The sequence below is a fragment of the Rhipicephalus microplus genome, chromosome 4, assembly GCF_043290135.1.
Source record: "Rhipicephalus microplus isolate Deutch F79 chromosome 4, USDA_Rmic, whole genome shotgun sequence".
Taxonomy (NCBI): Eukaryota; Metazoa; Arthropoda; class Arachnida; order Ixodida; family Ixodidae; genus Rhipicephalus; species Rhipicephalus microplus.
In genome coordinates, this window is record NC_134703.1 from 108,599,581 (window position 1) to 108,625,346 (window position 25,766).

Below are 25,766 nucleotides of genomic sequence, written 5' to 3' on the forward strand. Positions count from 1 at the left end.
TTTATCACATATTCCCCATATAGAAGCACCGCCATTCAGCGGACATTCCAAGGACTAAACAAGAAGTGGCAGACGCACACTTTCTTAGGGCTTGCGCTTCGGGTCTACTTCCCACCTTTAACCACCTCGAGTTCATGGTACATACTAGTTCACTGTATTCATGGCACTGCGGCCCAACGCTCGCTAAACATTTCTAAAACCAAGGAGGTTACACCCAGCGAGTATAACGTAGCAACCTTTTCCTGTCAGATAGTGCTCAATGTACTTGCCAATGACTGCTAATGGGAAATGAGAGACAAGAGAATTCGGCTTTTACTTTCTTACGGCTCGCGCTTCGTATCTACTTTCCACCTTTAACCACCTCGAGTTTATTCATGGTATATACTAGTTCATTGTATTCATGGCACTGCGGCTGAACACTCGCTAAACCTTTCTAAAACTAAGGAGATTACACCCAGTGAGTATAACGTAGCAACCCTTTCTTGTCCGACAGTGCTCAATGTACATGCCAATGGCTGCTAATGGGGATCACAGCGTGCGCGTTAACTAAAAGCCGTATGCACCTGTCTTTCATTTTCCATTAGCAGCCATGGGCATTTACATTGAGCACTATTTTTTATTGTTCAACAACGCAAAGAAGAAATCTCTCACCGGCACCACCTTGGAGGTCAAAATGTTATACTTGTTACACACTACAATGGCTACGAGGGACAACGTGTGCTTCTATAAGGAGCTTCGCCCCTAAAAATGAAGTTATAGAGCTCCCGTGAAATGAAATAACTGCATCAAATAAGGATGTTTTTTTCGCCATCACAGTTCACGAAAGTTGCAAGGCGAGCTTGTTGGTACGGCATGTTTTACACAAGTAAGACCCAGTAGGCGCCTTCAAGTTCTATGACGTCATGGTGTATAGTGCGGGAATCTCAAAGTGGCGTCTCCACCCCCATTTCCTTTTCGCGCGATTTCTCACTTTCCAAGCGTCGGGTCGCGGTTAAAGTGGTGTTCTCAGGATTGTGAAACGGTACTTTACTAATACACGAAAAACCGTATCACTCTTTAGTGTCCCTTGCAAGCACCAAGGGGTGAAATTTTTCGAAAACCTGCCGTAAGGGTCTTGCAAGTCTCGGTAATTTTCCATGACTTACTTTAATACTTCAGTCGCAACAAATCGTAAAGCAACGTCTTTTGTCTTTCAATTTCTTATCTTCGACCTCATTGCCCTTCAGCGCTTGAACAAAACAAGTCACAATGATTAAAATTGTGACGGTGGCGTCATGGTTATTCGTAATTCTGGCCACTTTTCTTTTCTTTTTGTACCCTGTCATGTATGTATCATTTCGTGTTATATTAGGATAAATACTATACAGGGCATCCGCGGCTTTCAGTTAAAGCATTATTTAAGTTTTAGCTCTATCAACATCCCTCTCTTGTACAGGGAGCGCGTACCAGCTTGCGCATACGGAACAGCCGCGAATTGTGAACGGAGGTCGACAAAGACGATAAAGTATTTGGCAGCCTCGTTCACAGGGCCATGCAATGACAGAAAAGTAGAAGGTTTAGCTCAATACAAGTTCATGAAATCGAAGGTGCAGGGGCATTGGCAGATTTTTTTTTTTTGGGTGGAGGGCGAAAGGGAAGGCATTTCTTTAAAATGGCCACTTTTCGCTCTGAATGACATGGCAAAAAAATGGGGGGGGGGCACGGGCTTGGTGTGCTAACCCTGGCTACACCACTGCGAAGGTGCGTCGTCAGCCTCTGAAAATGACGTGATCGAAACTTCAGCTTAGACAAGGAAAGTAAATTCTGATTTTAAATGAGGCTTAAGCTTCCCACAAGGCTGATTATGGCAACGTCTTCTTGAAGGCTGCAGTGGGGCCTGTCTTGAAGGAACGATTGCTGTCTATTATAACGTGACGTGTTCTAATAATAATAATAATAATAATAATAATAATAATAATAATAATAATAATAATAATAATACCTGGTGTTTACGCCACGAAACCACCACGTGAGCCACGCAGTATACGAAGGTCTGAAATTTCGTCCACCTGGTGTTCTTCAACGTGAACTGACATCGCACACTACACGCGCCTCAACTACGTCACCTCCATTGAAAGAAGGCGACCGCCACGGCCTGGATCTAACCTGAGATCTTGAGGTCGGCAGCCGAGAATGTCAAGGTTTCATAACCACCACGGGTGACGCAGCACGGTGATCAAGAATTTTTCATTAGCGATAGAATCTAATAGGCTATCTTTACTTCAGGGCAGTTCAACCAATCAATATCCCTGGTGCATTTAGAACGCATACACTTGTGTCAAGCGCTTGGAAACGAGAGTGCTGGATGGGCGTTATACGAAGAGTAAGAGACTCACGTTTCTCCGGGCATGAGCAGAGTACATGCGAAGTACGCAAGAATATGTCGCATGATTACGATACACCAAATGTCAGAACTTCGCTTGCTGCACCAACCATCCCCGCCGTTGGAAAGTCCCCCAGTGCCTAATCACGTTATAACGGCTTCGCCAAATAGAGCTCGAGCTGCACGTTCTCGTTTTGTTCTCGAGGTCGTCGCTGATCAATTGTTGTCCCAAGTTGACTGGCGTTTCCGTCCCGGAAAGGATGGCGGGGAAGTGGGTCCTCGCCGTGCGACTCATGAAACGTGTGGAACGACCGAGAGAACAAATTGCAGCGAACGGCCACGGAAGTCCCTGTTATCGCAGAGCTGGTTGAGAATAAACTAAATTTTGTGCGAGGAAAGAACTCCTGTTTGCAGTTTCGTACAGAGAAGCAGTGGCAATAACAGCGAGCACATTTTGGCGTATCTGTCTTGAAAGCGATTGTATGGAGCTAGCACGTATGGAGAGCCTACTATCAGAACAGCAAGTCAGTAATATTTCTTTCCCGATTTTTTTTTCTGTCTTTTTGCGTTCATCGACCTTTTCACTTTCATGTAACAACTGTGTTTACCTGTTTTTGCTATCTGTATTTATGTGCATTGTCCTTGTGATCCAGGGCTAACATTAGTTAACAACCTTCCCCCCTCTTGATTACGCCCGCTCGTTCAGCCCGTAACAATAGATAAATCATGATTTTTCCGCCTGGAAGATGATGTTATTAAATCACTTTAGAAAAGTAAGACCTGCTTTTTTGTATTCGACGATGGTTGCGCATGACACGATAACGATAAAGCGATTGAAAAAGAACATGGGCAATTTTTTTTTTCAGCAAGCGAGAGTGAACTGCAGTAGATTTAGCCACCAATTATCTTTCTCCGCGGTGCGAGAAGAGTTGTCAACTTTCCCACAACTTTCTTCTAAAACGTTGGCACGTACTGGTTAGCTTTCCATCAGGGAAGTTCAAGGAGGAAGCACGGAGGGAGAGGGCAGCCATCCTCCAAAAATATTTGCTTTCTACGAAGCGACTTGCGAATTAGCGCACCATTGTACCACAGCAGATCTCACGCATTTCTTTGTGGTGGCACGCAGCGACATCTTTTGGAGATGAAGGACGCGGCGCACGGCCTCAGGGAACACAACGTGGGTCTATGAAAGCTCGGAGGCCGCGTGCAGACTGAAGCGTTGGCCGACGGTCCAAGAATGCGCTGCCGACAAGTCCTAGCTTTTAGTTTCCGCAAGAGATGGCGACACGCGCGCGTTGCGAAGTAGTGGCGGTAAGTTTGAGGGATCTGAAAATCGCAACGCGTACACGTTTCCGTACATCAGGCACTTTTATCTCTTCGTGCAATCATCTTCGCGCAAATATATCTTATCTTTTTAGCAATCAGAGTGCTGCACTATGCTTGCAAAATACGATTAGCATCAAATTTCTCGTTGCACCAATTAACAGGGGTCGAGTGATGGGAGCTTCAGTCTGTGCACCACCGATGCTTCGAGGAAAGTATCAAACATATTAGCGAACAATATTTTCGGTAGGCCTGAGTCGCTGAAGCAATAGAAAACTTGAGAAGTTTGACAGTTCGAATTCAATAGAAAAAAATCAGTTATCAACACTAATACCTTTTTCTACGCAATCAAGCCCGAATGCCTAAGGCAGATGGCGATAAGTTCAGTGTTATAGTAAACAAAATTCAAATTATTTTTCTAAATATGCTCGTTATGCGTAATGATGAAAAATTAAGCCAGCCAGTGCTCATACTTATTTGCGTCATTTGAAGAGGCTGGAGACAAATATTGAGCCTCAACGAACTTTATGCTTTAACTCAAGGTGCACATAATGAGATGCGCCGAGACAAGTTTAACCATGGAGTACCACATAAGGCTTTGAATATTTATGGAACTTCTTGCCTCTAATTTCAGCTTTCTGTTATTCATACACTTGTATGGTTAACTTACTCTCGACCATGACTACCTGGTACGCTGTTTATCTCTGGCTCATATTCGAGATGTATATTTTCGTACACCGCCGCTGACACACCTGTGAACGATATGCTGTTTGTTCAGTTTCGTGGCGTTAAGGGCATTTCCCAGGAGCACTGTCAGCAAGGCTGGTACATTTTAACATATTAGGATCTTAGTCCTGTTCATGTCATCAAAGCGTCGTGCATGACTTTTTTATGAGAGTCCACTACCAAGAAAATGCCTCGGTTTAGAGTTATTTTCCCCTATATATTTATTAGCACACTCACTAACATGAACTGTGTTTGTTGAAGCGTCGTGTTAGTCACGGACTCCCGAAAGTTGGTGACGCTGTTTTCCCCAGTTTTTTTTTTTTCTATAGCAACCCATGAGAAGGAGCATGATGTCTGATATGGGTCATCGCCGATGTCTCACACACTGTTTTCGAGTATATTTGTGCAACTTTCTACCTTGCAGGAAGCAGGGGCTAATGATAGTGAATAACTGCGAAAGGTTGTTGGTGAACCATCTTAGATAAGGATAACATTATCGGCTGTTACATATCTGTCTAAAAACTCGCCTGTGTGGTGTCTCAGTGTACGAACCTTTAACCACGAAAGGCAAATCTCACTGTACTTTACGATGAAGGCGGAAATGTTGTAGGCCGATCTTGTAACAAGACGACCTATTCGGTATAAACTTTCAGATATGAAGTTACAAGCGAACACGGAGAAACGTGCCGAGTAAAGCTAATTTAGTCGTTGAATCTTATATAACTGTACTGTAATGTTTTTAACCTTCACAGAAATCTTTTATTGGAGAGCGCGATTCCGTTGTTGTTATGAAAGTCCTGGGGCACCATTGGTATTTATGGAATGATAATGCCACAAAACCTATTTTAACGCCGAAGAAGTCTTCACGTGTCAAGAGGGTATTCAAAATTATAGAGGCTTGGTAATGGCACGCACGTTCATACGAGCGATAAAGTGGATCCATTAGGGGGGGGGGGGATATTCTTTTCTTGCACTGTGAACCTGAGGACAAAAGCTTAGACAAACGAAGAAAACGGGCGATGCCCGTGGTCGCCGCCTTTAGCGCAAGATTAAACGAAGGACAATAGAAAGACGCTTCTAAGCGAACACGTACCACATTGAGCAGCCCCGAAATAATGCGCTATAATTAGGAGTAAGTTAAGGTATCGAAGTGTCATTATCTATAGGTGGCAGCTATGAAACAGATGCACTTATACCGCCAATTTATTGCGTTTGTATCTCAAGGACTCGTCATCTTGGTATTTTCAACTGTATCAGAACGTAAATGCGAGCGTTTCTTGCCCCGTCCTGACGCCACTGAGGGTAACTTCAGCTTCGGGGCAGCTTTGAGGACCTCTGAACAGGCCCGGGTTCCCAGAAGAGTCGACCTCGGTCGCAGAGCGGTGCTCGCCTGCTGAGCCGAATCTCGCGGGTTTGATCCCGGAAGTGGCGGTCGCATTTCGACGGAGGCGAAATGGCGGAGGTCCGCATACATACCGTGCGATGTGAATATTTCGGAAGGCCTTAATTACGGCGTCTCGCATAGTCATATCCTGGTTTCGGGATGTAAAGCCCGAGGTGATATTATTATTATTATTATTATTATTATTATTATTATTATTATTATTATTATTATTATTATTATTGTTGTTGTTGTTGTTGTTGTTGTTGTTGTTGTTGTTGTTGTTGTTGTTGTTGTTGTTGTTGTTGTTGTTGTTGTTGTTAATATTATTAAGTTCGAAGAAGAGAAATTGCTTATTTCTCTCTTTCACTAGCATTGAACAACGTCAACACTACGAGGCGAGCCCGCCAGCATATCGCACGTTTTGACTACAGTATATTATCTCTGCTTGCGAGCACTGAAATACACAAAAAGAAGGTAGGCTAATGATAACGCACCATGGTAATTCGAAATGAGGTGGAATTGGCGCGCAGCTGCACAGTAAAGCATGATCAGGGACAATTGTTTCTTTTGTTTTGTTTCGCCGTGACGTCACGTGAACTGACTGCGGACGTCACCAATTGCGCCGCAAATACGGGAAACGGCCGGATAAAATAACACGCATGTTCTTTTTACCTGCAGAAGTTGTCTACAGGACCGTTTAAGCCACGACGACATGCCGCCTCTGCGCTGGGAACTACAAGAGAACAATCAGCCACCAGCGGAGTACAACGTCCCAACGGCTGACTTTGCAAGCTCGGGTGTTTTCACGCTTGATTTCTTTCCTTCAATGCTTTGTCTTTCATCCCATATTCTACGTTACGATAAGGAATCATCGCTTGCTTTCTTTTTTCACTCACTATCTTTCTCTCAAACACACATATATACACGCGTGCACAAACGCCACATGAAGACACACACACACACACACGCACACACGCGCACATTTATTAACATACGCACAATGTAGTTCTTTTCGGAGGCAGCTGCCAAATCTAATCTCGCCGCACCGGTGATGATCAGTTTATTAGTTACGGTGCTCGGTTACTAATAATAATATGTGGGGTTTAACATCCCAAAACCATCATATCATCTTGAGAAACGCTGTGCTCAGTTTCTGAACCGAAAGAGGCCTGTTGGATCCCGGCCGTGGTAGTCGCATTCCGACGGCGAACAATTACTTGAGGCGCGTGTGCTTAAATTCGGGTGCACGCTAAATAACCCCAGGAGGTCGAAACTTCCGGGGCCCTTCATTATGGTGTCTCTTATACTCATATGGCAGTTTTGGCGGGTAATACCCAAGAAATTATGAATTATGCATCTGTACATCGCCTTTCAGCAAGGAGAACGAGCACGTAGCCAACCATGGTGTCAATGCATTTATTGTGGACGGCCAACAATTTCATCTCCAGAGGAAGGAGAGACCACCACCAGATGGGGGCACATGTGCCATTTGTAACTTCAGCCGCATTTCAATGCGTTTAAAATGCGAAATAATAATAATAATAATAATAATAATAATAATAATAATAATAATAATAATAATAATAATAATAATAATAATAATAATAATAATAATAATAAACAAAAAGGACAAACTATGTATTTAAATTTTCTGTGTGGGCTTGAAAGAAATCCAGATGGTCAAAGTTTATCCGAAGCTCTCCAATGCAGTGTGCTTCATGAGTACTATTGTCGTTGCGCGTGATGCAACAAAGTGTGTGCAAGTTTTTTTTAGGGGCGAAGCTCCTAAGGGTGTGGGTTCTTTTCTCCTCTGTAGTAGTAGTAGTAGTAGTAGTAGTAGTAGTAGTAGTAGTAGTAGTAGTAGTAGTAGAAAGTAACCACCTGTAGTTTATTATTTGCTCATTAGATGGCGTTACGTGCGCATGTTCTTGGAAATATCACTAGATGGCGTTAGTGGCTCTCTTATGTTTGACGGACGGACGGATGTACCCTTCGCCCCACTCGTCATCATTCCCTCCATGGATATGTTGTGAACTTTTTGGTTCTTTTAGTTAGATGCGGCCTCAACATTTTGGCCACCCAACAACCGGGATCCCTGAAAGTCTCATTCCTAAACGTATAGGCTCGAGGTATTGCAGTGCTGTCTGTTTCATATATAGGGTATGATTTATCAATCAGCTGTTTGGACATTGAATTCCATATATCAGAGAAAATCTCGACTATTTCTAAGTTCTGGATGTCATTCTAGAGGAGACCAAAGAAGGAATAAGTTCAGGAGAAAATTGAGTCTTAGAGAGATCAACTTTTGAACACAGTAGCGTCGTGCAGTAAACGCTACGGCAAGTTTTCTTCAAGGCAGCACCTTCCTGCCTTGAGGGACGCAGCACTGCTTGCCGAAACACTGGATTCAGTGACACTCTCCAATCAAGAATATTAATCCATTCTAGAGAAATTATTGTTCATATTCTCACCTACTCCATACAAGCTCTAATGATTTTAACATTATAGTTTTTCTACACCATGTTATACGTATTGATGGTAACTATACCGAAACTTGCTAATTGGAAAGACCAACCTCCCTTAAGGTGCCATTAATTTTTCCCCGAAAGAAAGCCTGCGGGGTGTCTGCGCCCATATACCAGCTGATGAAATGCTTCACTTTCACCCAACCTCCTAAACGCTCTACGTGCGCTAATTGACTACCTTACCGGCACCTATGAATGTTGCCGTAGCAAGCGCATATGGCTCGACATCCATTTTGCCTTATTAAACGCTAGATGAAAAAAGCCAGTACAGACATCTTTCTTTCTTTGTGTCTTTCTTTCTTTATTTCTTTCTTTCTTTTTCTTTCTTTGTTTGTTTGACCTGAAACACGCGCAACGAATCAGTCTTTTTTCTACCTGCTATTGCTCTTCTCTCGCGTCCATGCCAAGGAGGAACCCAATTTCTGAGCTGCGCAGATGTAACGGGACGTTCTTATCGCCCTCCCGGTGACTGCTGAGCTGCGCGTGTGTCCGCGCGTGCGTTTGCGCGTGCGCGCGGCGAGTGAGCGAGCAGTGGCGCTGCTTGACGCCCTTGCGGTCGTCTATATAACTGTATACGCACACAAGCACTCAATAAAGACCCGAAAGAAAGCAAGAGAACCACCGACGCCGGAGGAAGAAAGATTACCAGCACTACCAATGAAGAGTGTGAGTCGTGCCTTCGGAAACGAGGCGAAGCAAAAGAACAAGATACCATAGCGTGTCTCTTCTACGGCAGCCTGGAAGATTGCACCTGCTCCTCTGACTCCGCTGATGTACCGGTACACGCCTGCATGCATACAAACACAACTCGGGGCTGCTTCTTCCCAATAAGAAAGATAAAATAAAGAGAATAAGAGATGAAGCAAGAGGGGTGGGGGGGGGGGGTCTCGTGCTTGTCTTTTGCTGGCAACGTTATTTCGCGTGTGTTTGTTTTTACGCGTTTTCGAGCGCCCACGTTGACGGCTGCTCCGAAGTGCATATAGCTGTCTCTGTCGAGCGAGTTCATTTTCGCTTGAACCCTGCTAAGCGAAGCGTTGCGAACTGGGTCGAAACTTCGCAATTAAAGAGGCATCTCATTTTCGTTTTCTTGTCTTTGAAATCTTATTTCACGATGAGAACGCCATCAGCGAGTGAATGGAGCTCCATGCGCGCATGCATGACAGGAGAGCCTGTCTTATTTTAGCGATTCGGAAGGCGTCATACAGAATAATAGTGCGCGCGAAGGCACCCACACAAACGCGCTTTTTTTTTCGATTTCACTGTGGTTGTCCTGTGTCTCATCTGAAGTTGGTATCAACGAAGCCACACGTGAACGTGCTCTGTGTTTTAAGCATAAATTATTATTCAGAAATCAGATGTAAAGTGAGATAGGCTGATAGAGAGGTGCGAAGAGTTCCAATATGTCTTTTAGATGTCAAGTATGTTTCAATATTTCTCGGAGAGAATAATAAAAATAATGCCTGATACTTTACGTGGAAAAAAAAATTGATATAACTACACGGTACCTCTATATAGTGGAGGGCTCCCGGAACTCCAACCTGCAGGGGTTTATTTATGTCCACAATACACTTGCTTTCAGCATTTGGCCTACGTCGAAATGCGACACGTGTGGCTGTGACTGAACCCATGACTCTTAGGTCAACGATTTACGAAGATAATAAAATTATTGCGGTTTACTGTTCCAAAAGCACCATGGGATTATGAAACGCTGTTGGAGGGCTCTGGAGATTTCGCCCCCCTCCCTGGGATTCTTTAGCGTGCACCTTTATCTAAGCGCACAGGCCTCAAGTATTTTTGCCTCCATCGAAAATGTGACCACCGGAAAGCAATAATTTTGGGGTGAAGTATAGTATCAAGAGCATTTGAGGAAACTTTTGCTTCTGTCATGTTCATGTTCAGGTTACCTCCTTAATAAAAAGAAATAAAATTTGCATGAGCACTTTCTGCATGCAAAAACACTATGCTGGTATTAAAAACTGTTAGCATATAGTGGCACATAAACATTGATACACCTTATTGCAAAAGCGAAATTTCTTTCTTGCCGTTCAAGAGTATTTTGGATAAAATTTAAGCAAAGTGCGTTAAGGGAGAAATAACTGTTTCCTATCTTCCCAGCGTTAGCGCTAGTACTTCGAGGAACTTAAGTTGCTTGTTGCAAAGTATACAAAATATGAGAAGTAGCAACTTGCGAGAAAGCTTGAGTGTATTCTTCCCTCATTGTTTTTATTTGTCGATACCAATTAACAGAGCAAATTATACCGCGTGTTTCTGCCTAAGTTTAACCAGGTATATTGTGTAATAACAACGTGCTGACTCTAACTTGTTGCACTTTTTTGTCTGATATATAGAAAAAAATAGTTATATGTTTGTCTTACTTGCGCAATTAGAGAAAACTGCTGCTAGAGAAAGTTGGCTTACGTTTATGATCTGTTTGCTACTGGCTAAGGCCTCAACCACTGTCCCATCTTTATCAATGTTCACTATCAAAAAAAAAATGCTGTTGCTGTAGAATTAGCTCTGAGAATCTGCAGACGGTTCGCGGACCTGCATGTCAGAGTACAGCTTTGAGATAAGAAAGGCTGATTGCACAGTATATATCTGAGCAGCCTGATTTTCAGCAAATCATTCGGAGTGCCTTAGCCTTATTACGGTTATTGCTGTCCTATTGATCTAGTTCCTCTAATTTCGTTTATATTTGCCTCTTTCTTTCACAATGTGCATGGCTGATATGAGCAACGTCGATGGTGGGGTTTCAGTGAGAGCCAACGGCGATGCAACAGGGTTGATGCAGAACATATAGGCTGCTCGGCGTTTCCCAACATGGAGTATGGTGCTCTGGGCCACGTCGAAAGAAAACCCGTTAGCCAGCATGAACATCTTGTGAATGCACTGCAGGATCAAAACATTTGGCTGCCTAAATATACTGTAACAGAAATACTTCACTTTAGTTATAAATGAATCTTGTGCCTATTGTCACTGAGAAGTCTATCAGCCAAGCATCAATACCTTAACGTATACACCAAGTTACGCCACCACGAGAATTATTGCCGCAAATTTCCGAACCAGTTCTGATCCTCTGGTCAATTAGAGTGCAGTGATATTTCATGTAAACACCAGTAAATAAATTCATCCTCCTCATCCTCTACAACTATAGAATAAATGTATTATTTAGCGATGTATTCGCCAGTGCGCGTGGGGAGTTCAAAAATTTACTGGAAGTTTATACAATCAGAGAACTTCGCCCTTTGTACTACAGAGGATACCACAATTGGTTGTGATTTAGCTTATATTCGAGAGATAATTGAGTTTTTTTTAATACTCTGAGAGTGGCGATTGTTAAGAAACGATGTTGCATATACATGTACGTGTGGTTTGCTGCTTCTAAAGAAACAACTTTGCAAGTTAGTGCCTGTTTGTGGGTCACTTCTCTCTTCGTGTGGTTTCATGCGCTAAAAACCTAATTTTGTCTTATTTAACTGTGTGTCGTTTTAATGCTATTCTGTAGAGTAAGGCAGCACCTAAAGCAAAATGGAACTAATTATTTTCATCTTCTGTTTTGCTGACCCGTCATTTCAGCGAATTGGCTATGAAAATCAACTTCTAATCTCTATGGTTTCAGGTGCACAGTCCCTCGCATGGCGATACCCTTACAAAAGTGGAGAGGGGAGTGGACGCCGTAAATTGTATGTGCATCTTCACAAAACTGACGTGTTCAAAATTAATTTCAACTTATGCAGTATAAGGCGAGCCTCATAATAAAAAAACAATCTTAATTCGTAAGACCCCGACTATAGTTTATTGTTCAGTAGCATTTGTTGTTGTAGTCGTCGTCACCATTCTTGTTGTTGCTGATGTTTTTCTTCTTGTTGTCGTTTTGAAAAGAACTCCTGCTCCTTACATAATGTCCACAATATGATGAACAACATGCTCAAGTGAGCGATCGATTAAACGGCCTCGACATACGACCATTTACAATTGGGAAAGTACTTGGACTGTAGCCATATTGTGATAATCAGAGGTGCGCAGTAATTTTTTAAAGGACAGAATTTTAATGAACTGTCTTTTTTTCTTATTGCTCCTTGCCATTATCTCTGTGTACTCTATCCGCGATGTGATCACGCTGTAAGAACAGGACTATGTTCATAGACTGTGCACAGACTATAATAAACCCTATATTACCATATGTACACAGTGCTTCTGAATATTTTTTCTTCTTTTATTCTTCTTAATTTTTCAAATCTTTGTATATTGTACATCAGTACCATGATGTTGTGACAACCAGCTATGATGCAGCCTACCATCGCATATTTTTTGCCAAATATATTTAAAATCCTGGAATGAGGGACTTTCGCCGCGGTGGATAACACACTGGGGAACAGTTTCGGGGAAAAAAAGCTTACTCTATCCACTGCCCTAAAACGTACCTGGAGATATATATTATATCCCTGTGCAGTCAATTATTGAAGAAGGCGTTGCTTAACAGTGATCACCTTATAGGAGGCACTCGTTACCTGTTTAGAGCTCGTGCCATATAAAAATAAACTGGCATTGATTGCTCGTTAAGTATTGCGTGTCGAGTCATAATTCTAATGTCAGCATGACTGGGTATATTTTTGATGACACCTCGGCGGTCTGGCGGTAACAAGCCCAAACCACCATCGTTATTAGCGTGGTGAAAACACAAACAAATAAACAAATGGATGTAGACATAAATCAACGTTCAGCGCGCGCGCGCCCTGGGCTTCACTTTGCACCTATGAACACCAATTCCGCGCGCCTGCGGCTCACGTTTCTAACGAGCGTGCGGCGCGGCTTATGTGGTGGTGAAAATATCGCGCAATATATCATTTGTCACCGACTCGCTCGGCGTGTCCGCTCCGATCGTTTCAGCGAGCGTTTCAGCAAACCGATCGTTTCAGCAAGCGTTTTGGGTATGCCTCAGCGCGTAATTATACTAAACTGCGCTGCACGATAACAAACCCAACAAAAAGAAAGGTCCGAAAGGACCCCGAAAGACAACGAAAGGTACTCCTGAATGTGGCCGGCTCTTCGCCGAGCGCGGTAGTTCGCTAGTCAGATTGCAAATTGCTCCTTGGCGTGCTGGGAGTCGTTAATCACAGCAGCTCAGGCCACTGACTCCAATGCGTCTCTGGTGAGAGAGATGCTGAATTTTCTTCCCTCTCTCACTGTTATATGACTGAAGGTATGATTCATGTTATTCACTTTTCTAATCCTTTTTTTTTGCCACCTGTGCACTGCGGGCTGCGTGGAAATGAATGACACGTACACCTCCTGATGGCGCACGCGAACAAGAAATAAAAATCCTTTCAGTCGAATGTCGGAGCCAGGACCGATATCACTCACTGCGTGTTATATCGCGTAAAACAGAAGCAACAACATAAGAGACAAATTCAAGCAACGACAGGCAGCTAAATGGAACGACTCCAGAGACAGACAAAAAATATTGGCGCCACGTCCATTTACCTAATGGGTGTTGGTGTGACGACAACTCCTGTCGGGAACGAGGAAATTCATTAGTTATTTACTCAAACGAAAGATTCTTGCTGTTGTCGCTTTTCCACGCAGATTCCCAGTTGCAGGCGCTTTTGCTTCATTTTGCAAGGTTCTGAGCATGCAGCTAATTGAAACGTTAAGCATTGATTTTACGAAGAAAAACAGCCGTTCAGTCGGCTGTTCGACAACATGTGTTAGCCCTTCTTGAGAATCAAACCTTTCAATACATAATAACAACCACAACCACAACCACACACACAAACACACACACACACAGACACGCACACACACACACACATACATACACACACACACACACACACACACACACACACACATATCTCTGTGTGTGTCAAGCGTGCTTCGTGCGTTTGTATTTAGGCAAGAATAAATACGTGACAACATGAAATGGCGAGCCATTTCAATAAAATATCTCATTGCCAGGAACCCAAGAACACCGGGACACATGAAAAAAGCGCCCACAATTGCGTTTGTAAACTGTGCACTTTCTATAGGGACAGTGCCGGGTTTTTTGCCAAAATTTCTTAGTTATATAAAAGCTCCACTAAATAACTTTCATTCGTTTAAACAAACCAAGTGCAAAAAACTGGTTGATCTCAGGTACAGAGGGAATCGATGATATGCGAAGCACGAAGGAGAAATTTTTATATGCCACTTTAAAATCAGCACCACGTTACGAGGTGGAGGCAAATGATGCCATACATGACTTCCGTGCCTTGATTATCATGTTTGGATATGTCGATTACCTTCGTCATCTATTCACATCACGTGATACCAAATTCAGTATATGTGGAGCTAGCGAAACGACCGCGAGCATGCTATGAGCGTGGTATGTTGTCATGTTCTCACATAACACGCGTGTCAGGATTATCATGTTTGCAGCAGTCATATATTTCGTTATTCATTGACGTCACGTTACAACAAATTTAGTATATGTGAAGCTAGCAAAACGGCCGCGAGCACATCCGATGAAGGGCCCGATATACTCCAATGTAGCGCTTATACGCGCGCGCACGCTGGGCACAGCGACACTACGTTAGCAAAAGGGGTGCGCTCTATAGCCTGACGACAGGCACGATCAGCGTCCGTTGGCGCGGCCCGATGGCAACCGGCGTGAAATGCGACATGCTGCATTTCGCCATGCAATCATGCCATACCATACCAGTTTTGCAACACGCCATGTGGACGAAACCACCACAAAAGCTGCAGAGCCATGAATTGTAATTCATGACATTCGTGACATACATATCATGATCTTCATGTTCTGCCTGCATCCATGACCATGATCATTCGCCAAGCACTGTAAATTCATTACGTTATGTTAAGTTTTCCATGCGTAAAATATTTGCATTTGTAAACTTTCTTTTGTGTGTAAATTACATGCCCTTTTCAAAATTACTTTTTTGGATGAATCCCAACTGGCCTTTGGCTAGGGATTCAGATACATTTTTTTACACTATTGTATACTGTACACTATTTTGATGTCAATAAAACTCAATTCAATTCAATTCAATGACTAGTCAAATATGTTCTTTATACAGCCATGTTATGCCATACCACGTTCGGTATTGATACCATTATCGAAACGACCAGGAGAACTAAAAGTCGCAGGCGGCTAGATAGATAGATAGATAGATAGATAGATAGATAGATAGATAGATAGATAGATAGATAGATAGATAGATGGATGCGCTCAAAGTCGCCAAAGTTCGCTAAGAAACGCTTCGCATTTAAAAACCATGGCACACACGAAGGTACGAGAATGGCGTTAACTTCGCATGTCTCTTTATGTGTGTCGTGGTTTTAGATGCGAAGCAACTCTTTGACTAGCCTGTGTAACGCTGTTTCTCTGTACAAACGCCCTGCGCGCCGAAGCTGTTGGCACGGTGCCAAGCAGGTTTCGCCGCTGCTGCGCGTTCCCGTCACGCTCGCCTTGCAGTGCGCGCTGACGTCACCCTCTCCCTCACCTACCACGCGCTCATCGCGGCGCCCCCAGCGGCCGTCTCATCCGTGCCTCCCCTACCCTTGCTTCTGGACTGCTGCTTCTGTTGATGACGGCCGTTCCACTGCTCAAATAATCTTTCCTCCTCTTTCCACTTTTCTCCCTTTTCCTTTCCCCGCAGGCACTGCGCCGTGCTCCCGACCGGGTTGCAGAAATTAGGTGCCTTTTCTCATCTTCTAACCACTACCACCATCCGTTCGCCCGCAACACGTGCCGCGACCGCCACTGACTGCACCGCCGACTCGTCAGTTCACGCGCAATAAACCTGGCGCGCGCCTAACGAACGCGTTGAAACATGTCTTTACGTGTCACCTACAAGAGCTACGCCAGCCATCGCTTCAAACAGATCTACCAGCGCTCACCGCAGCACCCGCATAAGCGCCGTTCAACTCGTGCGCAACGCTGCTGCTTCACATCTCATCTGGGTTCCCTTCGGGGAACCCAGATGAGATGCGAAGTATTTGTTGAAGTATTTGTGCAGATGTGAAGTATGTGTTGATGTGAAGTATGTGGTCCAAGTATTTTTTCTTGAGAGTCTTGTTGGCAGATGTTCTGGATCTGTTCTGTCAGAGGAGTGCTTCTTTTTCGGTGACGAGGAATTCCTTCAGCCCCAGTCCTGTCTTTTTTGTTCGTCTATGAGAGACGCGTGAAGCATGTCTTTCGACATGCTTGGTTTTGGTAGGCTGATGTTATTGTTTCAGTACAGGCAAAATCTCTATGGCAATATGCAAATAGAGATATTCACGTTTTATTTGTGTTTTTTTTACCACGTACTGTATACGTATGTATACACAACAATTTGTAAGAAATTTTTTGTGTCTGTGCCACTCAAGCTGTGTTGAGATGATCTGTTGAAATGTTTGTGATGTCCATTGTATGTGAGAATAAATTTATCTAAACGCCACACGTGCCCGCCCGAACAATAAGCCATCTTAACTCCTAAAATCAAGCCTCTATGGAAAACTAATAACGGAATTGACAAGGAAGCATCAGTCATGAATGTAAAAAACGGCGCGAAAGGAAACCTAGCACACTCGAGGGAATACATAGGATTCATATGTCTAATGTATCCGAATGTTGGAATTGCGCAATCATTATCTTTTGATTGACCGCTTCTGCCCACTGCGTCGCGACGAAGGCTTTTTGTTTCACGTTCCATTGGTCTCCCATCAATTTTCCTTTATATTGTATCGAAGCAATAAAACTTTTAGTTGTTAGCCTGCGCTCGTCCAGTGTGTTTCCTTCAGTCATTCTACGTCCCATTTCACACTGTTTTAGCGTTTACCAGTAGTGCAGCCAATTAACCCAGTGACTCAAGCCCTGAAATGATCATTTCTAACCTCGCGCTTCTCCCAACAGTAGATATAGGAGTAGTACGTCGAGTCGCGAGGCTCCAGCGGGTCTGATACAGCTCAGTTGATGCGTACCGAGAGCGCGCACGTTCGACTAGTCGGCACCGAGCACGGGAGCCACTGCTGCTGCTTGTGGTGGCTCGGCCGATGTCTTCGATGCCACCGCCCGGTTGCTTATCGCGAGAGGCCCACAGTGAGCCGTCCACATTAATCACGCCGATAAGGTCCGAGTGGGCGCACCGAGGGCAGCCATTAAATTTAATTACCCGCCTCGCACCGACTGCTTATCGACGCAGCAGTGGCGAGGGCTGGACGACGGAGAGGAGAAAGCCGTCCCATTCGGGACAACACCGAGTGCGAGTATGCCTGCCTTCTCGCGCTGAGCACGAACACGAGTCGTGGCTTGCGCATCACTTACCGCGGACATTCCCTCCTCGGCATCACGCTCTCGCTTGGCGCCCCTCTCCACCAATATATCGCTCTCGGTTCTCTCGCTACATGTTGTGTTTGGAATTTCGATTTCATTCTTACTTGGAACGTTTAGGAGCCGCTTCGCGCTTCGGTCATGAATCCTTGTTTTCGGGGTCCTCCTCTTCTTCGGTCGTTCCGTGCAGTGGTACAGGATCTGAAGATGGTCTTAAGTGACTTAACTAGCCGTGTGTTGGAGTATTCCACGCTGTCACCAAGATGACAAAGCTGTACGGCAAGTAACGTGAAAAAAATGTCTCTTGTGGATACGTGCATACGCTCTTACTCGCCAAACTCCGGGATCAATGCGCTTAACCGAGACAAAGCTATGATCGGTCTCGCTACTTACAATTTTAGGGTTTGCTGTGCTGCACAGAACTGCGTGTGCGTCTTGAAAGGTGATTCCATCTTGTCAGCTCTCCGGCGGTTGAAGGCGCTTCGTGTTTGAAGAGACCCCATCAAAAATAGATCGAACCACAGCATGTGTTGCGCACCCCAAGCACCTACAAATGAACCCCCCCACCTCCTGGCAGTCCTTCTTTCCCACCCCACACTCTCGTCTCTTGAGAACGCATACCGACTGATGCAGCGCTGAGGCGATGAAGACGTTGACGACCGGGCCTGTCTGGAGTTAGATTGATATCGAAAGCCTGGGGACGAGAAGACGGTATAACGAGCGGGCAGTGAGGTTAGCCAAGCAGGCATGACCCCCGCGGGCCTTGTGTGAATGATCCACTTTGCTCGGAATGCTAGTGACCCGAACTTCCAGTCACGTCCATTCAACGTGACGCGAAAAGACATCGCCAGTGTTTAGTTTGACCGAGCGTAGTTACCGAGAAGCGCACCCAGCGGCGGTCTTTTGAACTTTTTTATGACGGTCTTTCCGCGCCGATGCTACGAAGACAAGGATATGTATGGTATTCTCCCCGGCGACAGCATCGCGGCTCATAAAGCGATCGGGATGCTAACCGCGTTGGCCCGCGTGAGCTTCGCCCGTGGCGTATATTCGCGATATCGTTGGCGAGAGGCCCTCGCTAAAGTCTAGAGACTACACGCAGAGGTGGTCTGAGGGCTATGTACGAGGCGCTCAGGTTATCTGTCGGCGGCTGTCAGAGCCGGTGAATTGTATCGGGCCGAACGGAGTGAGCGAGCAATTGTGGGAACGAGTCTTGTTGTACGGCGAGTTATGTTGCACTTAAATAATTCGAACAAGGTAGTAAATTCTGGGCTCGCTTTACGACCCCTTTGGTTGTTTTTTGCTTCCTTCGTCGAATACACAGCAAGTGAACGAAGTACATTTCACATATACGAGAGTGAACTGCAGGCGATATAAGAAACGACATGGCACTTGCAGAACCAGCTCGCAAGGAGAGATGCCCCTCAGTCTCGGCATTATCACATTGCACGCGAGATAGTGTCGGTGGCGTTTAAGCTCTGTCGAATGCGTCATGAACGCGTCATCGATGAGCAGCTTCGCATTCCCGAGACAGTGTTCACTGATCATTACGAAGTCAAAACAATCTTGGTGGTGCCGGTGCTCTCTCAAAACATGTCATGTCCGGAGAAAGCGATTCTGAAGCTCGCGGAAGCTGTCGGACGTTTTCGCAGAGATTGGACGATAGTAACAAGCGCGCTAGTGCGATAGGCGTTCAAAGGCACCAACACGTGGCGGTCGTGGTTTCAACTAGCCAGAAATCTTTCGCCATCTTGAAGTCCATCTGCAGTTAAAACGTGGGCGCTTGGGTTAGACGCTACGAAGGGCAGCAATGAAAAATATACATCCGAACTTCAGGACAAATGCAGTGTCAGCCAGGCGAGTCACAAGAATTTTACCGAGCATATGGGATAACGAAGTAATTATTTGCGAAGAATTACTTGCCAAAACTGCTACATGTTTAGGGAGGAAACCATTGCGGGAGATCATGAAGTAATTTATACCACCTAAAGCTCTCTTGTGCGCACTCAAATATAATAGCACCGGTCTTCTTGCATTATGCCCGCATTCTAGTAAGGCCACCATGACCGGGAATCGAACCCGCATCTTCGAGCTTAGAAGTGCAAAGTTTCACCTGCTTAGCGGTGCCAAATCGCGCCTCCCTATCATTGCGAAACCGCAACTTGACAGTGCGGCGCCGTACCTGCTTAGCAGTCACACCGCAACTTAAGTGTGAGACACAACACCTGCAATGATGCCCCAGAAGGTAAGGTAGCAACATGCCGCTGCAATGGGAGGCAGGTAGGTGTGAGCAGTGGTGCGTTCAAGTGATTTACTGGCACTTTTGGCGTAACTTCCCGCCGACGGGTCCACCAACAGTGCAATATGAAAAATTTTGGATCACAGAGTTCCTATACTTCAGAAAGTTTGTTGGCTGATACCACCTTCAGCTGTTGCGCATTACAAAAATAACTGGTGACAGCAGTTTTCATGTGGAATACGAAAAAGTCTACATACTTGTCTTTGAACATCGAGTTTTCGATGCGAGGTTTTTGCGTAAACGAAATAAGCAACCTCCCCCAACACTGGACACGAGAAATTACTCTGTTTCAGGACACACGTCCCAATCACCAATGTTGAATCGCGTGGTTTTCTCTATACTCTTGTGTTTCTTTTGTTCTGATGTGTGGTGAGAATGCAGTATATGAATCGAAGTTTTTTTTTTTTTTTCGCCAACATGTAGGGGGCATTCACACTCCGTGGCCGCTAGCCTGGTTCTACTCATTACACTGTGATGTGGGGAAGACGTTACAATGACTAGCGTGGATACATGACTAACGTGAAAACCTGCGCGGGATATTTGAGATACGGTCGCCATGGATGTCTATCGTCAACTACAAGCACCAAAGACTTATTTTAAATGCGAAGCATTTCTTGGTGAACTTCGGCGACTTTGAGCGTATCTATCTATCTATCTATCTATCTATCTATCTATCTATCTATCTATCTATCTATCTATCTATCTATCTATCTATCTATCTATCTATCTATCTATCTATCTATCTATCTATCTATCTATCTATCTATCTATCTAGCCGCTTACGTTTGGGTGCACTCGTGGTCACCCCTTTAACTTGGCGAGAACCAAAATTAGCATGGGAAGGTAAGATTGTTCTAGGAATATAACGCGCTGGTCAAGACATGAATAATGTCGCAATCCCGTAGCGTACATCGTCAGACACTTCCCGCCAGACAGTGGCACATACCCACGAACGGGTACATACACGAATACATACACGAATAGACGAAGACCGTGGCACATACCCACGAATTACTTTTACAATGGACGTTAATTTCCGTGAAACATCAGTAGTAGTTGCAGTGTTGCCTACTGAATTTTATAAACGTTTCATATGCGCTCCTTTGATGCAGCCGTCACGCCGGGTTAACGTCAATTGGGGTTAGGTGCCTTGCGCTGAAGTTGATTTAAGTAGCAACGTCCCGGGCCAGCATCTTCGCGAGCATCAGTGCTTCATATCAGCTTGTGGTGTTGCTAATACGCCTGTTCCAGTTGACATCGTTGCGCAAGTGCAAACAACTGGTTATATAAACATCTGCAACTATTCAACACATGTCTGCGCGTGCTACATTTGTAAACATATATTTAGCGTGATTTCATTACGTGTAGCTAAATAAGAAAAATATAAACACGGTCACCTTACGTCCGCATGCTTCGCATAACATCGATCCCCAGGTACGTGGGATCTGCCGATTTTTTTTTTATTCTTTGCATTATCCTTGCAGCACTCTCTTATTTTTTTTTCGTCGATAAAGTTCCCAAAATCACTCCTGTGAAGTGGTGACCAAACTGAAACCATTACGAACCATAGCAGTACGATATCAATAGCAAAAATGTCTGCAGAATTCTAAAACTGTTTTAATTCATAATTATTACGCTTCACTCCATTAGAAATACAAATTTAGATCTTTAGGTGAAAGACTAATAACATATAAATTGTCAACTCAATAGCCTTTGCTACACTATTTGTGTCAGCATTTGTTAAGTTGTCCTCCGCATTTGCAAGTTATTTTAGATGTTCCTGCAGTGAATAGTGCTGCCCTTTCTCAGTTAATATTTCAAAATATGACTTTTCCATTGATGTGGCGCTTTACAAGCAGCGCTTGAGGTGACCGTTACTCTGTAGTTTCCGAGTCGTTTCTGATTGATTGATTGATTGATTGATTGATATGCGGGGTTTAACGCCCCAAAACCACCATATGATTATGAGAGACGCCGTAGTGAAGGGCTCCCGAAATTTCGACAACATGAGGTTCTTTAACGTGCACCCAAATGTGAGCACATGGGCCTACAACATTTCCGCCTCCATTAGAAATGCAGCCGCCGCAGCCGGGATTTGACCCCGCGACCTGCGGGTCAGCAGCCGAGTACCTTAGCCACTTGACCACAGCGGCGGGGCCCTCGTCGTTTCTGTAGTGCATTCCAATCATCCCTCATTCATACTCTCTTCTAGCGTCTCTCGTTAATTCTCATGGGCGTAACACCCCCAGTAGGGTCTTGAGAGTATTCATTCTATTGTATTACACATTTCATACTGATCGAGCATTATAGTTAGCATGTAGTAATTATATGAAGCGTCCTCCAAATTGATGCATTGTCTTACTCCGTTGGACTACATCAATTTATCTTGCAGTTAGTTTGGAGGCTAGACACGCATGCACGATTCACGAGTGCTTTTACCTGCTCACCGTACCACTAATTCCAAATGCGGGCCACGCTTCGCTATAAAAGAGGCAGTGCAGCCACGGAATAAAAGTTCTCTACTCTTGAGTAGTGAGCGCTAGTCACGTCACCACGAAGTAGTAAGTGTCAACGAACAGCAAGCGGGTTGCAGAGTGTCCCTGGTCGCTGCACGGAATCGATTTACGCTTAAAAAAGAAAAAGTAAAGCTCGCGCTTAAAACACACTGTGGAAAAAGCTGGACAACACTGAGACTTATAGTTAAGCATATGTGCGAAATACACATTATTTACTCGTTTGCACTAGCACACCCACAGGCTGCCATATTATTAGAGCAAGATGAAATACCTTACCGTGTACCCATTGCCGTGTACTCTCAACGAAGAGGTACCAGGCAAGGAAACTGTAAACGCGATAGGCTGTCGTTCCCTTACCATGCGTTACTTCGGACCGGCGTGACACCGGTATTTGTAGCTTTTATGCTTTCTAATCTCCACAAAGTGTCAAGCTGCCATATACACTCAGCGACGTGGCACGCATGATTACTTTGTTTTTCTGTTGGTTGGTTTTTTTTGTTCAAGAAAACGCTACCGTGTTTCTTCCTTTTGTAACCCTTGTCTATGTTACATTTTCGGTTTCAGGAAATTAAATTTTTTTCTCTTTTTTTTGTCCGCGCGATCTTTGCGAAATTGCCTGCCTTATCACAACCGAACTCTCAGTGCATGCGTGGTCCACTTTGCAACTAACATGCTTTAACATTATTTGTGGCGAGACTCCGTGTCGATTCACGATGCGCCGATGGAATTCTTATTGAATCTCGCTCTCCTTTTATACTATACCGTATATGAAAGGACAGCGGCCTCGACACTTCGAGACCGCTCCTTCAGACGTGTGAAAATGTCCAGCGGTGTCCTCTGTACGCTGGACAGAAAAGGAGGCGCGTCCTCCGTACCTTCATCGCACCTCCACGCGTCTTCAGGGGCAGCTGGAACCGCAAAAAAAGTCCGCGGGCGGGCGACAAGCCACGTCGGTAGCGTCAGACGGGCCAAGGGGGTCACCGAGGACAGCGGGTGGCCCCGTACTGGGAGAGGCTGACCGCGCGCGCAACAACTTCATCGAGTGCGCCCGCGGCCGAAAACGGCAGCCTATTAAAGCCGCTGATTCGGCCTGACGGATCGGCTCCCCCGGAGCGCTTTGTCTGAGTGCGCCGGTGTTCACCGTCCGAACGCCGCCGGCCGGCCAGACCGGCCGAACTGATTGATCGGCCAACGGCTTCCCACGCGCAACGGGGTGTCCGGGCCCCGGAAACGAGGCCCGGGCCTGCCCTCCCTTTCCTGTCTCCTTCTCGACGCGAGGTGGGCGCACGCTGGTGGCAGCGTTGTTCACCTGCCGCGGAGACGAAATCCATTTCGCACTCGCGCCCGTTTTGTCCCGCCAGTTGCGTGCAACGCTTGCGCGACTTATGGAGGGAGCGGGATTGAGCGTAGTGCATGCAAAGCCGCTCTGTGACGAAAAAAAAAACGGTAAAGCAGCCGTACAGCCGTATAGATTAGGTAAGTCGTCCAATGTTTCTTTCGCCTCAACACAGTATTCATAACGACGCTTAAGTGACACCCTGAACATCAAATGTCTCGTTGACCTAGAAGCAGGACTACCGCTCTTGAGCAACGATTTGAAATGGTCCCACATATCTTGGTAGCTATACAAGTGATGTGCCGTTATTTTGACGACAACAGTTACAATCTGGGCCCGTGTTTTCTTTTTCGTTTCTCTGATGTCACTCGACATAAAGAGATTGCAATTAACTACGTGGTGTGACGTTGAGTACGCAAAAATGTAAAAACAATTGGGCACTTGAGTTTAAAACAAAGACGAGAGATTTAGTGGGCGTGGTCTCACCACTGCTAATCAGCATGCACAACGAGAAAATCGCATGAAAACTCTTCGAATCTCCACTCTTGGTCTGCCGTAGAGTATCGGCAGCTTCCAGTTCAGTGCACGGAACTCGCACCGTCGCGGAGGTGGCAGCGATCGGGGGTGGCGAGGTGAGCGCCTCGGATTGACGACGCCGGAGTGACACGCAGAGCGCGTCCGGAAAAACGGCGCCGACAAATTCCGCGGCCCCACCTTCCATCACCTCACCGCTCGCACTGTCAGTGCGTTTGCGAGCGGCTTGTGGTGATAATCACAACGAGAACATGGAGTGCTCCTTGCTGAAGCTCGCTCGGTTGCGGAGCGCTTCTGTCCTCGGACGCACGCCGTACGAGAGGAACAGTAAGACGTCTGGCACGTCATGGGAGTTGCCGGTCGGGCCTCAGTCAGTGGCGCGGGGGGTTGTTTCTTGACAGCTCAGTGGTTCATTCCGCGCTGCTTCGCGAGTCTCTTGTGACGCGCGTCCTGCGGAGCACATTTATCAGACGAGTTCACGTGCGACGTCTCGCTTCCTGTTCGTCTTCCCATGCTCTCGAGGCCGGTGTCAAATACGTAACAAAGAGGCTGTGACGAGAGCTTGTCGCATGCATGGTTCACTTTCGTGGAGTCAGAGCGGCCACGGCGTTCTCATTTTTGAGCGCTACCTAATGTATTGATGCTGTATATCGAACTCGTGCAATAAAATTCCTTTTTTGTGGGTTTATCTGTATTTTTCACGATAAAAACTGGCTGCTGTAAGTTCATTAAACTACAAGGAAAAAATAAACAGCAAGTTTCATCAAAATCAAGCCAGCAGTTCACTGAGAAAAAGGTGGCACATGGGTGTCCCACCGACTCGCGAGAATGTTTGAAAAAGGTGAGAAAACACTGCTCCGCTGCCCTGTGAAGGCTCCGTGTCATGATTACTTCGACGGGTAATCGGGATGAAACGGCCGAAGTGGCACAAAGCATCACTTCTCACTTTATGAAGGTTAAAGTTGCGCGGAACTCATTTTAGCAGGAGAACACCACCTGCAGTTGCGCCTCTTGTAGGCCTTCAAAACACTCTGTTTTGTTCCTCTAAAGCTGACTTGACCGCAAGCACCAGCTATTCTTTTTCGCTTATGTGACTGCCCTTGCTTGTGCTGTCGCAACTGCTTAGCGCAGCCGTTATCCCTGAACATGCACCTTCTTAGTTATATGACACAAAGAAAACTATTTTCACGAACTAATATCCGCAACTTCACTTAGGGTCATATGAGTGAGGCAACATAAGAGGGGATTGTTCGGGTTAATTTATTGGTCAAATAATTATGAGAATTTTCGAGAAACACGGCATGACTGGAAGCCAAAATAAGCTCTCAGTAAAAACAGAAAAAGAGGAAATTATCAGGTATTTCTATTTGTAGGTTTTATCTTCCTCAAGAAAAAAAACTCAGCAGTTATCATAGAAAAATGGTCCCGCATCTGCAATTTAATCTGCA

At 45.2% G+C, this 25,766-nt stretch overlaps 1 protein-coding gene across 1 annotated transcript in view; it reads right to left on the minus strand.

Moving 5' to 3' along the window:
* Positions 1 to 25,766, minus strand: part of LOC142814404 (glycine receptor subunit alpha-4-like) — a 49,860-nt gene that overhangs the window by 18,670 nt on the left and 5,424 nt on the right. The gene's annotated exons all lie outside the window — the stretch shown is intronic.